The sequence below is a fragment of the Dipodomys spectabilis genome, unplaced genomic scaffold, assembly GCF_019054845.1.
Source record: "Dipodomys spectabilis isolate Male_0828 unplaced genomic scaffold, ASM1905484v1 ptg000140l, whole genome shotgun sequence".
NCBI classification, from domain to species: domain Eukaryota; kingdom Metazoa; phylum Chordata; class Mammalia; order Rodentia; family Heteromyidae; genus Dipodomys; species Dipodomys spectabilis.
The window spans coordinates 27,356,368-27,369,070 of record NW_024870817.1 but is presented as its reverse complement, the minus strand read 5'-3'; the positions used below and the strand labels follow the sequence as shown (position 1 = coordinate 27,369,070).

The 12,703-nt window shown below is 47.5% G+C and overlaps 1 protein-coding gene across 2 annotated transcripts in view; it reads right to left on the bottom strand.

Moving 5' to 3' along the window:
* The window catches only part of Ocln (occludin), a 64,202-nt gene extending 54,019 nt beyond the window's left edge, over positions 1-10,183 (bottom strand). The window contains exon 1 of one of the 2 annotated variants that reach the window (XM_042691107.1): positions 10,122-10,183. The gene's annotated coding sequence lies outside the window, so the exon portion shown is untranslated. Of the gene's footprint in view, positions 1-9,918; positions 10,006-10,121 lie in introns of those variants that run through there. The other variant, XM_042691106.1, reaches the window with a different exon arrangement.
* Between the last annotated feature and the right edge of the window lie 2,520 nt (positions 10,184-12,703).

Here is a 12,703-nt window from a genome sequence, read left to right as displayed (position 1 = left end):
AGGAACTGTGGCTCAAGTAGTAGAGTGCCAGACTTGAACAAAAAAAGCTAAACAAGAGGAGCACAAGGCCCTGAGTTCATGCCCTAGTACCTGGGGGAAAGGGGAGAGGGGAGTGATCTCTGGGATATACTTGCTTTCCTGCAAAGTGGTCAGCTGATGTTAATGTACATGAGACAGTGAAACTACACATTATCTGCCTAGACCACAGGTGGATCCTAGGCCGCTGGTGAATCCATGGGTACAAGAAACTGTCCTGGGGAAAAAAAAAAAAAAAAGACTAGCCAATCACATCTAAAAAGCTACATTTAGAAAACCCAGTGTTGGATTAGCTTCCACATTGGGCGTGCCTCCTGTTAAGGACAATGAAGTAGTGAAACATTCTTTCAAAGTATACAAGAAAGTCTGATCAGTAAAGGTAAATTCCATGAGAACAGGAATTTTGCCTGGCTTGTTCACTGACTAAAACAATGCCTGGCACATGGTAGATGGGCAAATATTTGTCCAACATTTACACAAATCAGGCTGGACTATGGCTATTTCTACCTACAAAACCTTTTGTGCTTTCAGGTTTGAAGGTAATAGGGAAAATATCATATTAACTTTATAAGACAGCTCCCTCCAGCTGAGCAACATGTCTAACCTGAGTATATGAAAACATGGTATGTCTTCCTATTTAAATAAAACCTGTGCAATTATGCATTCTGTGAAAAAAAACCTGTCTTTTCTATTAAAGTGTGTTGTTAAAAGTTCCTGGTTGGGCTAGGAATATGGCTTAGTGGTAGAGTACTTGCCTAGCATGCATGAAGCCCTGGGTTCAATTCCTCAGTACCACATAAACTGAAAAAGCTGGAAGTGGCACTGTGGATCAAGTGTTAAGAGTGCTCTTGAGCAAAAGAAGCTCAGGAACAGTGTCCAAGCCCTGAGTTCAAGCCCCAGGACTGGCAAATAAAATAAAAATAAATAAAGGTGGTTTACAGAAGGGTTACAGTTATGTAAGTCAGGTAAAGAGTACATTTCTTTTTGGACAGTGTCATCTCTTCCCTCTCTCTCTGTTTTTCTCCCATTCCATCCATCCAAGTTATATAGTTAATTTTCAACATAGTGTCCAGTGAGTACCATTGCTGCATCTATTCATCCTTAAACTGGTTTCAAGATGGAATTAAGACACACCTCAGACTGTTCAAGAAATAGCAGAAGGTATAGGTATATTTTAAGATTACTTGTATATGGCTGTTATTTCAAAGGTACCTAATATAAATTCAATTTACCTTATTCAGACTAGCCAGTCATGAGCAGATTGTGAACTTGAGCTCAGCCAATCTGAGCAGAGGGGTAGGGCCTGCTGTGTTAGGGATAGATAGCAGCTTGTCTGCTGTTTGTGCTTGCTGAATAGACTGTTGGCTGATGGTACACTTTTCTGCAGAAGCAAATTTTGCTTTGCTAATTCTTTATTTTCATGTCTTATCATTATGACTCCAACAGTTCTGGGAGAGCGTATGTATAACATTCCTATGACAGTAGCAGTAAATGAATCCAGTCTCTTAACTTTGTTCTGCAAAATGAATAGCACCTCTCTTCCACATCCTTAAATAGTCAATTCCAAATCTCTGGGAATATAACACTGACCAACTGTACACTAGATAGAACCTCAAAGAGAGAAATATATAAATGTTAGTAACACAAGGGCATAATTTCCCAAACACAGGGAAAGACAACTTCTTTACGTTCTTCCATTATTTACTGAAGCACAACACAAGTAGTGTATATTGTTCTATAACTAGCCCTCAGTCCTAATTCAGTCTGACAATGAAACACATATGTAAATGAGCAATTTAGGCCAAAAATTTGTTATGGTACTAAGAAAGGCAGAAATCCAAATTAAATGGCTTTCTAAATGAGAATAAGAAAAATTAAATTTAAACACTACTTAAGATGCAATGTACTACAAAAGATGAAGTGTAATGAACACTTTTGCTCTCAAGGTTGGTGCTCTACTACTTGAGCCACAGCTCCATTTCTGGTTTTCCTTTGGTGCTTTACTGTATATAAGTGTCTCAGAGACTTTCCTGCCTGGGCTGGCTTTGACCCAAGATCCTTAGATCTCAGCCTCTTAAATAGCTAAGATTACAGGCATGAGCCATCAGTGTCTACTTACTTCTGTCTGTATCTGTAACTCAGTCACCTTCAAGAGAAGGTGGAAAATTCTGGGCTCAATGGAGTTTCAAGCCTGTAGTTATCAGAAATCCAAACAAAATCCCTAGTAGCACAGATTTTAAGCAGTGAAACAAAAAATTTTAGAAAGCTCATTAAGAACATGAAGAAAGTTCAAGCCACACCTTGGTTTGTTTTTTGTTGGAGATTACTAGACTAGTACTTGGAGAAGAATAGAGAAAGAATCCTGAGAATCCTGAGTACATGCTTGTGTGATTGGACAGATTCCCAAATGGCTAAATAACAGAAACTAATTAGCACAGAAAGAATAGACCATTTATGTTCACCTGGAGGGAGGTCTCTCCCGTGACCACTGACTAGGTGAGCCAGACATGCTTATCCAGATTTGCAACTGCCCAAACATGGCAAAGCATAAATAACTCCCTGGCAGGAAACTCCTCAGCACTGTGCAAGATGTCTGTAAGAGCAAGTCCTTTTTACAGCCTCCATTTACCAGCTCATAATCTGAAACAAGTTCTTCATCTTCTCCAGCCTGGGTGATCTACCCTTCCACATCAAAGACAGGAATGACCTAGGCTTTTGCCCCAAGTTAAGTAAAATAGGCACAGAAAATAAGGAAATGCACTCACAGGAAAGTGGGTTCTGAAGTTAATAAACTTAAGACTTTTTTTCTCTTTGTGACTGAACCAGGGCTTGAGCTCAAGATTCCAACTCTCATTTAGCTTTTCCTGCTCAAGGCTAGTGCTCTACACTAGAGCCATACCTCTACATCTGGCTTTTTCTTTTTTCTTTCTTTTTTTTTTTTGGTCCGGTCGTGGGGCCTGACCTCTGGGCCTGGGCGCTGTCCCTCAGCTCTTCAGCTCAAGGCTAGCGCTCTACCACTTGAGCCACAGCGCCACTTCCGGCTTTTTTCTTTTTGCTTATGTGGTGCTGAGGAATTGAACCCAGGGCCTCATACATGCAAGGCAAGCACTCTACCACTGAGCCACCTTCCCAGCCCCTGGCTTTTTCTTGATTAACCGGAGATGAAAGGGTTTCTGAGATTTTTTCTGCCAGGGCTGGCTTCCATCCACAATCTTCAGATCTCAGCCTCCAGAGTAAGGAATTACAGGCATGACTCACTAAGTGCCTAGCTTAAGGCATAAATATTTTGACAAGTAAGTATCTTAAAAATATAAACTTGAAGCCAGACACCAGTGGCATATGCCTGTAATCCTAGCTAATCAGGAGGCTGAAATCTGAGTATCACAGCTCAAAGCCAGCCCAGGCAGGAAAAATCTGTGAGATTCTTATCTCCAATTAACCACTAAAAACCTACATGTGGAAATGTGGCTTAAGTGATAGAGCCTTGCACTAAAGCTCAGGACAGTGCCCAAGATCTGAGTTCAATCCCCAGTACCGGAAGGAGGATAGAAGTAAACTCAATTCACAGAAATCAATACCACAGCACAGGATGAAGGCACCTGGCTTAATTGACGTACATTTTAAAAAAATTTAATGCATTTCTTTAATAAGAATGTCAACAAAAACTAGCAAGTTATTTAATCTTTTTTTTTTTTTTTGGTCGGTTGTGGGGCCTGAACTCTGGGCCTGGGCACTGTCCCTCAGCAATTCAGCTCAAGACTAGAGCTCAATTCAGCTCAATTCTAGCTCTTGAGCCACACTTTTGGCTTTTTTTTTTTACATGGTGCTAAGGAATCAAACGTAGGGATTCATGCATGCAAGGCAAGCACTCTACCACTGAGCCACCTTCCTAGCCCAAGTTACTTATCTTAGGAAGCATTCATAGAAACAGTGCTCACCTCTAAGAATACTAAGGCAGTTATTAAAAAGAAATGAAGCCGGGCGCTGGTGGCTCACGCCTGTAATCCTAGCTACTCAGGAGGCTGAGATCTGAGGATCGCGGTTCAAAGCCAGCCCGGGCAGGAGAGACCTTGAGACTCCTATCTCCAATAAACCACCAGAAAACCGGAAGTGGCTCAAGTGGTAGAGCGCTCGCCTTGAGCTGAAGAGCTGAGGGACAGCACCCAGGCCCAGAGTTCAAGCCCCACGACCAACCAAAAAAGAAAAAAGAAATGAAAAGCCAGGCATCTGTAATCCTAGCTACTCAGGAGGCTGAGATCTGAGGATCACAGTTCCAAGCCCAGCCTAGGTAGGAAAGTCTTATCTCCAAAAAAGCCAGAAGTGGAGCTGTGGCCCAAGTGGTAAAGTGCCAGCCTTGAGCAAAAGAAGCTCAGGGAGGGGCTGGGAAGGTGGCTCAGTGGTAGAGTGCTTGCCTTGCATGCATGAGGCCCTGGGTTCGATTCCTCAGCACCACATAAGCAGAAAAAGCCAGAAGTGGAGCTATGACTCTAGTGGTAGAGTGCTAGCCTTGAGCTGAAGAGCTCTGAGGGACAGCGCCCAGGCCCAGAGTTCAGGCCTCACGACCAAAAAAAAAAGAAGCTCAGGGACAGCACCCAGGAACTGAGGTCAAGTCCCAGGCCTGGCAAAAACAAAAACAGGGCTGGGAAGGAGGCTCAGTGATAGAGTGCTTGCCTTGCATGCATGCAGCCCTGGGTTCGATTCCTCAGCACCACATAAGCAGAAAAAGCTGAAAGTGGCGCTGTGGCTCAAGTGGTAGAGAGCTTGCCTTGAGCTGAAAAGTTGAGGGACAGCACCCAGGTCCAGAGTTCAGGCCTCACAACCAGCAAGAAAAAAAAAAAACAAACAGAAACAGAGATGGGGTTGGGGTGCGGCTCAGTGATAGAGTGTCTGCCTAGACCATGTGTAAGATCTTGCTTCTAAACAAAACAAACACTGAAACTCATACATTATATAGTAAGCTAGGTGCCTCTCCAGAAGGGTCACTACCACTGTTAAAGATCTAAAACAAACACATCTTAAGACTAATTGGAAAACAGGAAATGATTGGCCTGGAGAACTTGACACTAAAAGGATCACTGGTTCAGCCTTAAGTATAATGTAGAAATGGTTAAAAACAGGGCTGGGGATGCTAGCATCCATGAAGCCCTGGGTTCAATTCCTCAGTAACACAAGCAGAAAAAGCCAAAAGTGGCACTGTGGCTCAAGTGGTAAGTGCTAGCCTTGAGCAAAAAAGCAGCTCAGGGGCAGCACCCAGGCCCAGGTCCTAAATTCAAGCCCCAGGACTGGGGGGAAAAAAAAGTGCTTTTCCCTCAAATTATTCTTTTAAAGATGACTGTCAATGAAAAATAAACTTTTTTTTGGGGGGGGGGGTCAGTTGTGGGGCCTGAACTCTGGACCTGGGTGCTGTCCCTGAGCTTCTTTTGCTCAATGCTAGCACTCTACCACTTGAGCCACAGTGCCACTTCTGGCTTTTTCTGCTTATGTGGTGTTGAGGAATCGGACCCAGGACCTCATGCATGCAAGGCAAGCACTCTACCACTGAGCCACCTTCTCAGCCCCTCAATTAGCTTTTTAAAAGTTTAAGTTGTGCGTAATATTACATTTTATTTAGATTACAGGCACATTATCAATAAACTGCCTACATTTTGATATCAGACAGATTTTTGTTGTTGGTGGTGATGGTTATAGGGCTTGAACTCTGGACCTGAGCACTGTCCCTCAGCTCTTCAGCTCAAGACTAGCACTCTATCACTTAAGCCACAGTGCCACTTCCAGTTTTCTGGTGGATTACTGGAGATAAGAGTCTCATGGACTTTCCTGCCCAGGATGGTTTTGAACCATGATTCTCAGATATAAGCCTCCTAAGTAGCTAGGATTACAGGCGTGAGCCACTGGTGCCTGGCCTCAGACAGATTTTTTTTTTTTTTTTTTGCCCATCATGGGGCCTGAACTCTGGGTCTGGACACTGTCCCTCAGCTCTTCAGCTCAAGGCTAGTGCTCTACCACTGGAGCCACAGCGCCACTTCCGGCTTTTCTGTTTATGTGGTGCTGAGGAATCGAACCCAGGGCCTCATGCTTGCAAGGCATGTACTCTACCGCTGAGCTACCTTCCCAGCCCCTTCAGACAGATTTTTGAAGTAGACAAACTGTGTCAGAAACTGAATTTTAATATGATATTAGTACATGACTGCTAGGTACCAGTAGCTGCAATCCTACCTACTCAGGGGGCTGAGATCTAATGATCTCAGTTCAAAGCCAGCCCAGGCAGCAAAATCCATCAGATTTGTCTCTCCAATCAACCCCCAGAAAATCAGAAGTGACACTGTGGCTAAAATTGAGGGAATGCTAGCCTTGAGTGAAAAAGCTCAGAAACAGCACTCAGGCCCTGAAATCAAGGCCCACGACCAACAAAAACAAAACAAAAAAACTGTAAAATAAAGGGGGGAGAGAGAATAAGAAAGTAATAGAAGAGAAGCTGAGTGGTGGCTCATACCTGTAATCCTCCCAACTCAGGAGACTGAGATGTGAGTATTCGGGTTCAAAGCCAGCCTGGACAGACAAGTCAAAGAGACTCTTATCTCCAATTAACCACCAAGGGTCAGAAGTGGAGGTGTGGCTCAAGTGGTAGAGTGCCAGCCAGCCTTGAGCAGAAAAGCTTAAGAGCACAAAGCCTTGATTCAAGCCCCAGTACTGGCTCCAAAAAATAAAGGGGGGTGGTGCTAAAATTTGATGGCAAATATAGGAATATCAGCATAAAGCCTTTGTAAAAAAAAAAATTTAAAAATTGCCAGGTGCTGGTGGCTCACACCTGTAATCCTAGCGACTCAGGAACCTGAGATCTGAGGGTCATGGTTCAAAGCCAGCCCAGGCAGGAATGTCCATGAGCCTCTGATCTCCAAAAAACCACTAGAAAGCCGGAAGTGGTGCTGTGGCTCAAGCAGTAGAGTGCTCGCCTTGAGCTAAAGAGCACAAGGACAGCGCCCAAGGCCAGTGTTCAAGCCCCAGGACCAACCAAAAAATAATAATAATAAAATAAAAGTCAAATGATTCATCTGCTCAAACAAAAACTGCATTCTTTGTAAGATATACAGATGATTTTTTCTTCTGGCTCTAGTCTTAGGGCTTGAACCCAGGGCCTGGGATTTTCTGCTTAAGGCTAGGGCTCTATCACTTGAGTAAAGCTCCATAGCACCACTTCCAGTTTTCTGGTAGTTAATTGGAGGTAAGAGTCTCAAGGACTTTCCTGCCTAGGCTGGCTTTGAACCATGATCCTCAGATCTCAGCCTCCTGAGTAGCCAGGATTCCAAGTGTGAGCCACCAGTGCCTAGCTATGACCATGTATTTTAAGCAATTCTCGGGCTGAGGGTGTGGCTCAAGTGATAGAGTGCCTACCTAGCAAGTTTGAAGCCCTGAGTTCAAACTCCAGTTCCACTAATAAAGACATACATACACACATACATACATATATACACAAATACATGCATACATACACACACACAGAATGAAGGAGTCAGTTGATAGAAAGAGGATCTTGATCTTGCTGGTCAAACTCCTAAATTCAAGTCTCAACTCAAATGTAACCTCGGAGATGCCTTCAGGATATGTACTCTTTTACAGCAAATTTGCATTATTTCCAGAGCAAATTTCCCTTCATATCTGAATCATTCATTCCTCTCCTCCTACCACTCTCTCCCTCCTGCCACCCTCTCTACCCCAACTGGAACATTTCATAAGCACTGACATATCTGTGTTGACCATTGCTTATCTCTGGTCACTATACAGAACCAGTTCCTAGCACCAAGAGATAGTCAATCAATATTAAGTTAATACAACCAATGCAGCATATTTGAATTGGGATTTCCATTCAGCAGCAAATGCCTTGATCTTCACACAACTAACACACAGAAAGTACATTGCAAGTTCAGGTTGGCTAAACTGAGAGAGTAAAGGACACACAAGGCAGACATCACTTAAGAGCTTGTTCAGAAGGCCCCAGGCTCCATCCCAAAACACAACCTACTTGATTCACAAGGTAACAAATACATTGGGACTGCAAGCCTAAAAGCTGGAACAAAGTCCACCAAGTCTGTAGGGGATTGGAGGTGTGGCTCAGCGATAAGATTCTGGCCTGGTAGGCACAAGACCCTGGGTTCCATGCCCAGCATATCAATCACACACACTCTTCATGTTAGCGATGGAAGAGAGAAAAAAAAATTTTTTTTTTGTAAAGGGCTAACTTGAAAGCTAATTAGGGAAAGTATTTCTGGAATTTTCTACCAGAGACTAGTCCCTATGGTTTAAATGATCTGCATCTTGCTTGAAATAAAGGCAAATATTTCTTGTTTGCTGCTTTTCTTTTCGTTAAAAAAAATAGTGGTGCTGGGGTTGGAATACTGGGTCAGGTACCACTGAGCCACACCCCTAAAATGGAGCTCTGATCATGAGAATAGCCAAACGCTGAACCTCATCCGCGGGACGAACTGTCCCTTCCTTCCTTCCTTCCTTCCCTAAAAAGTCCGGAAGCTGACGGAAGGTAGAGAACCTGTTTTACTTATTTCACTAACCTCTCTATCACCTGGTAACTTAATAAAATACAAAGCTACAAAAGAAAAAAATAATAAAGTGTTGTGTTGTTTTCGGAGGACAACATCATCTATTCCCGTGGCTCCACTATTAAAAATGCCAATCTCTGAAAACAGACAGACAGACAGACAAAAAAACACCTGGAGGAGAAAACAAAGATTCTCAAGAACGAAGCCAAGGCACGCTGACACCCCTGAGGTTGCAGGGTCCAGAAAGAACTCGTTTGCAACCACGGCAAGAATCACTAAAGGCGTTTCTCTTTTCCCGGGATCCCAATAATGCACCTGTTGTGCTCGAGGTTGGGCAGCTCGTGGGGCTGCCTGGAAAGCGGCCTCCCCCTCCCCGCCCGGGTAACTCCCCTCCGGGGCAGGCGGTCGGCCGGGAAGCCTCGGGCCGGCCTGGGGATGCCAGCGGCTACTGGGGGAGGGAGGGGAGGGAGTTGGGCCGCTCCTCCTTAGGAAGCCAGGGGTTCGCCGCTCCCGGTGCCCCGCGCTCCTCCGGCCCGAGGGCCACAGGCGCGGGCTGCGCGGCCTGGCGACCTCGCGCTCCACGCCGCCCGGGAGCGGCCCGGCCCGCGCGCGCGCCCGTCGAGCCGGCACGGCCCGGAGGGCAGCTCGGCCAACCCGACTGCGGCAGCCTTTGCTCGGTTCACGGGTGAAGCTCCGAAGCGTGAACAGCTTCCCTCGAGGTCTGGCCTCCCTGGAAATGGCACATCCCACCCACCCCCGGCTCACGCCCTCCCCAACGTGGGCTCACCGAACCCCCAAACTGACCCACAGTGGCCGGGCCGGCCCCGCACCGCGATTGCCCGAGGACTCCACTAGGGAATCGGGACACCCTCGTCCCCTCCCCGGGTGCCCAGAGCGGGGCTGGAGAGGCGGGAAGGACGGGGGAATCTCGGCCCTGCTGGGGGAGGCCTGGGGCGACCCGCCCCCCCGGAAGCCCGGCGCCGCGCCCCCTCTTCCCCGAGGACCCCCGAGCCCGGGGCAGATTCGGCTTCGCCAGGCTCCGAGTGGCTCGCGCGCTCCCCGCAAAGGCGGCTCCGAGGCGCTCGCCCCGTCGCAAACAGCCCCCCTCCTCGAAGTCCCCACGGCGCCGGTCCCTCGGACCCACGCGTCTCGGGTTCCCACGAGCCCCAAGCCTTCCACGGCGAAACTGCCACCGAAACCGGCGCGGACGCCGCCCTCTCCCGCCGCCTCGCGGGGACCCCGGGGCTCCCCGGACGCCGCAGCCCACTTCTCCCACCCTCCGCGGCCGAGCTCGGGCCGCCCGGGGCCGCGGGAGCCCGGGACAGCTCACCTGGCGAGGGCACCTACGCCGCCGCGCGCGGGCCGCCAGCCCTGGCCTGGGACGCGGCTGGAAGTCAGTCCTCGCCGTTTCCTCAGCCTCGTCCCCCCCCCTTCTCATCGGCCCTCCCCGTTGCACCCGCCCCTGCCCCCCCTCCCAGCCCCCACCTCCCTACCCTCGGGCATGCGCGCCACCGCCGGGCCCGCGGGTCCCACCTGCAGCGCCCCGGCGAGCTCTGAACCTTCTCTCCTCGGACTCCGGCCGCCGCCGCCGCGGGAGAGAGCCAGACGGGAGGTGGGCGCTGGCGGGGCGGGGCGGGGCTGGCCTCCTCCCCCGGTGACCCACTCACCTGAAACTCGGGTGGGAGGGGGAAGGGAGCGGCGGGGCGGAGGCGGCGGCGAGGACCCGGCCCTACCCCCCGCGCTCCCGGCGGCGCACCGACTTAAAGGCACAGGGCCCGGCTGGCCCGAGGGGCGGGGCGGCGGGGGCGTCGCGCAGCCCCTGGGGGGGGGGACCCCGGTGAGTTCCGGGGGTAGTCCCGGGGAGGTTTGTTCTGGAGCCGCGCGGTGAGGTCTGCAGGACGAGGCTTTGGGACCCGAGGGCTCTTGGCGCTTTGTTAGGAAAACCGCGTCCTGCGCCCCGCGGCCCGGCCAGAGTTTCTTCGAACGTGGGTTCAGTATCCGAATGCGTTGATCCCGCAAAAGAACGGAAGAGTTTTCCAAAGTCGTGCGCTGATTGATCCACCGTTTCTGAACCCGTAGGTTCCTGGGAGTGCTCACAGTAAAGGTGACCTAAAGCCCGGCGCTGGTGGTCCGCGCCTGTAACCCTCACCACTCAGGAAGCTGGAGATGTGAGGATAGGGGTTCCGAGACCGCCCGGCCAGAAAAGGCGGGGAGGTTCTTATCTCCAGTTAACCACCCAGCAGCCACAAGTGGTAAGAGTGCTGCCTTGAGCAAAATAAAGCTCAGGGACAGCGCTTGAGTTCAAGCCCTACGATGGACCAAACAAAGACCAAAAAAAGCCTTGATTTTGGTTACAGTGTTGTTTTCTTTTGATATACCTAACTATGTAGACATTATGGATGTATGCTTTACTACTCAAATTGTACTCCGGGATGTTAGGTCTTGTAATTTAAGTATCTGCATTGCCTAGTAGAATTTAGATTTCTTTCTTTCTGTATTCCAGTCTGGAATGCCAGCATTGCTAATAAGTTTCCCATCCAATCCCACCCACTTCTTTGCCTTTAATTAAGTGTGGGACTCTCCCATTCATTAGTTCTTAAGGCCCAATTCAATGTGAGGAAGTAAAAACATTATATAAACACAAGATATTTTGAAAATGATGACAGCCTTAATAGATCATTAATCCAACTGGTAATTTTTCGGGAAGTCACTGGTACAATTACTTTAGCATGACTCTGTAGTGTTTGAATGTTTCACTTTAATTTGATATTAACATTGGGAAGTCAGGATAATCTTCTTAATGTTCCCTGTCAAATTACTGAACTCGCCAAACGTTCCAAAAGGGTTTATAATTAAACAAGGGAACATTTCCTAATGCTCCCAGATTTGTAAACACATGTAGATTATTTTATAATGTGTTTTGACATGTTCTGAAAAGGAAATCCTAAGAGGTTTTCCCCCATTTAAAAAAAAAAAAGAAGAACAGGGGATCTGGGGATGCATCTCCATGGTAGGGCACCCTGCTAGGGTGCTTAAGATCCTGGGGTGTTTTTTGTTGTTCTTGTTGTTAGTGGTGGTGGTGGTGGTGGTGGTGGTGGTGGTGGTGGTGGGACTTGAACTAAGGTCCTGGATGCAGTCCCTGAGCTCTTTTGCACAAGGACAGTGTTCTACCACTTTGAGCCACAGCTCCACTAAGATCCTGGGTTTGAAGCCTAGCACCACACACACACACACACACACACACACACACACACACAGAAGAAATGATTTACATACTGAAAATTCATCTTTGAAAAGTGAACATTCAACTCCATGGCTTATAGTAATCTTCACAATGATGTAAAACCATCATCACCATGTTCTAACACCAGAACATTTTTATTATTTCCAGAAAAAAGACCCAATACCCACCAGTAGTCATTCCACATTTCCTCATCCCTGTCCCCAGCCCAGGCAGTCACTAATGTACTTTCTGTTTTTGTTGATTTGACTATTCTGGATATTTTATAAGAATAAATAAAACAGTATGTGGCCTTTGTGTCTGGTCTCTTCATTTAGCTTACTGTTTTCAAGTTTCACTCATAGCATATATCGGCACTTCACTTTTTCTGACTGAATAATATTCCATTGCATGGATATAACAGTTTTCTTTTTATCCATTTATCAGCTGATAGAAATTGAAGTGGTTTCTCCTTTGGGGCTATTGTAAAAATACTATTTATGAATATCATGCACAAGTTTTGTGTGTGTGTGTGTGTGTGTGTGTGTGTGTGTGTGTGTGTGTGGCTTGAACTCTGGGCCTGGGTGCTGTCCCTCAGCAATTCAGCTCAAGGCAAGCTCTCTACCATTTGAGCCAAAGCTCCATTTCCGGTTTTCTGAGTGTTTTATTTATTTTTTATTTATTTATTTTTTTTGGGGGGGGGTCCGGTCGTGGGGCCTGAACTCTGGGCCTGGGCACTGTCCCTCAGCTCTTCAACTCAAGGCTAGTGCTCTACCACTTGAGCCAAGGCGCCACTTCTGGCTTTTTTCTTTTTGCTTATGTGGTGCTGAGGAATCGAACCCAGGGCCTCAGGCATGCAAGGCAAACGCTCTACCACTGAGCCACCTTCCCAGCC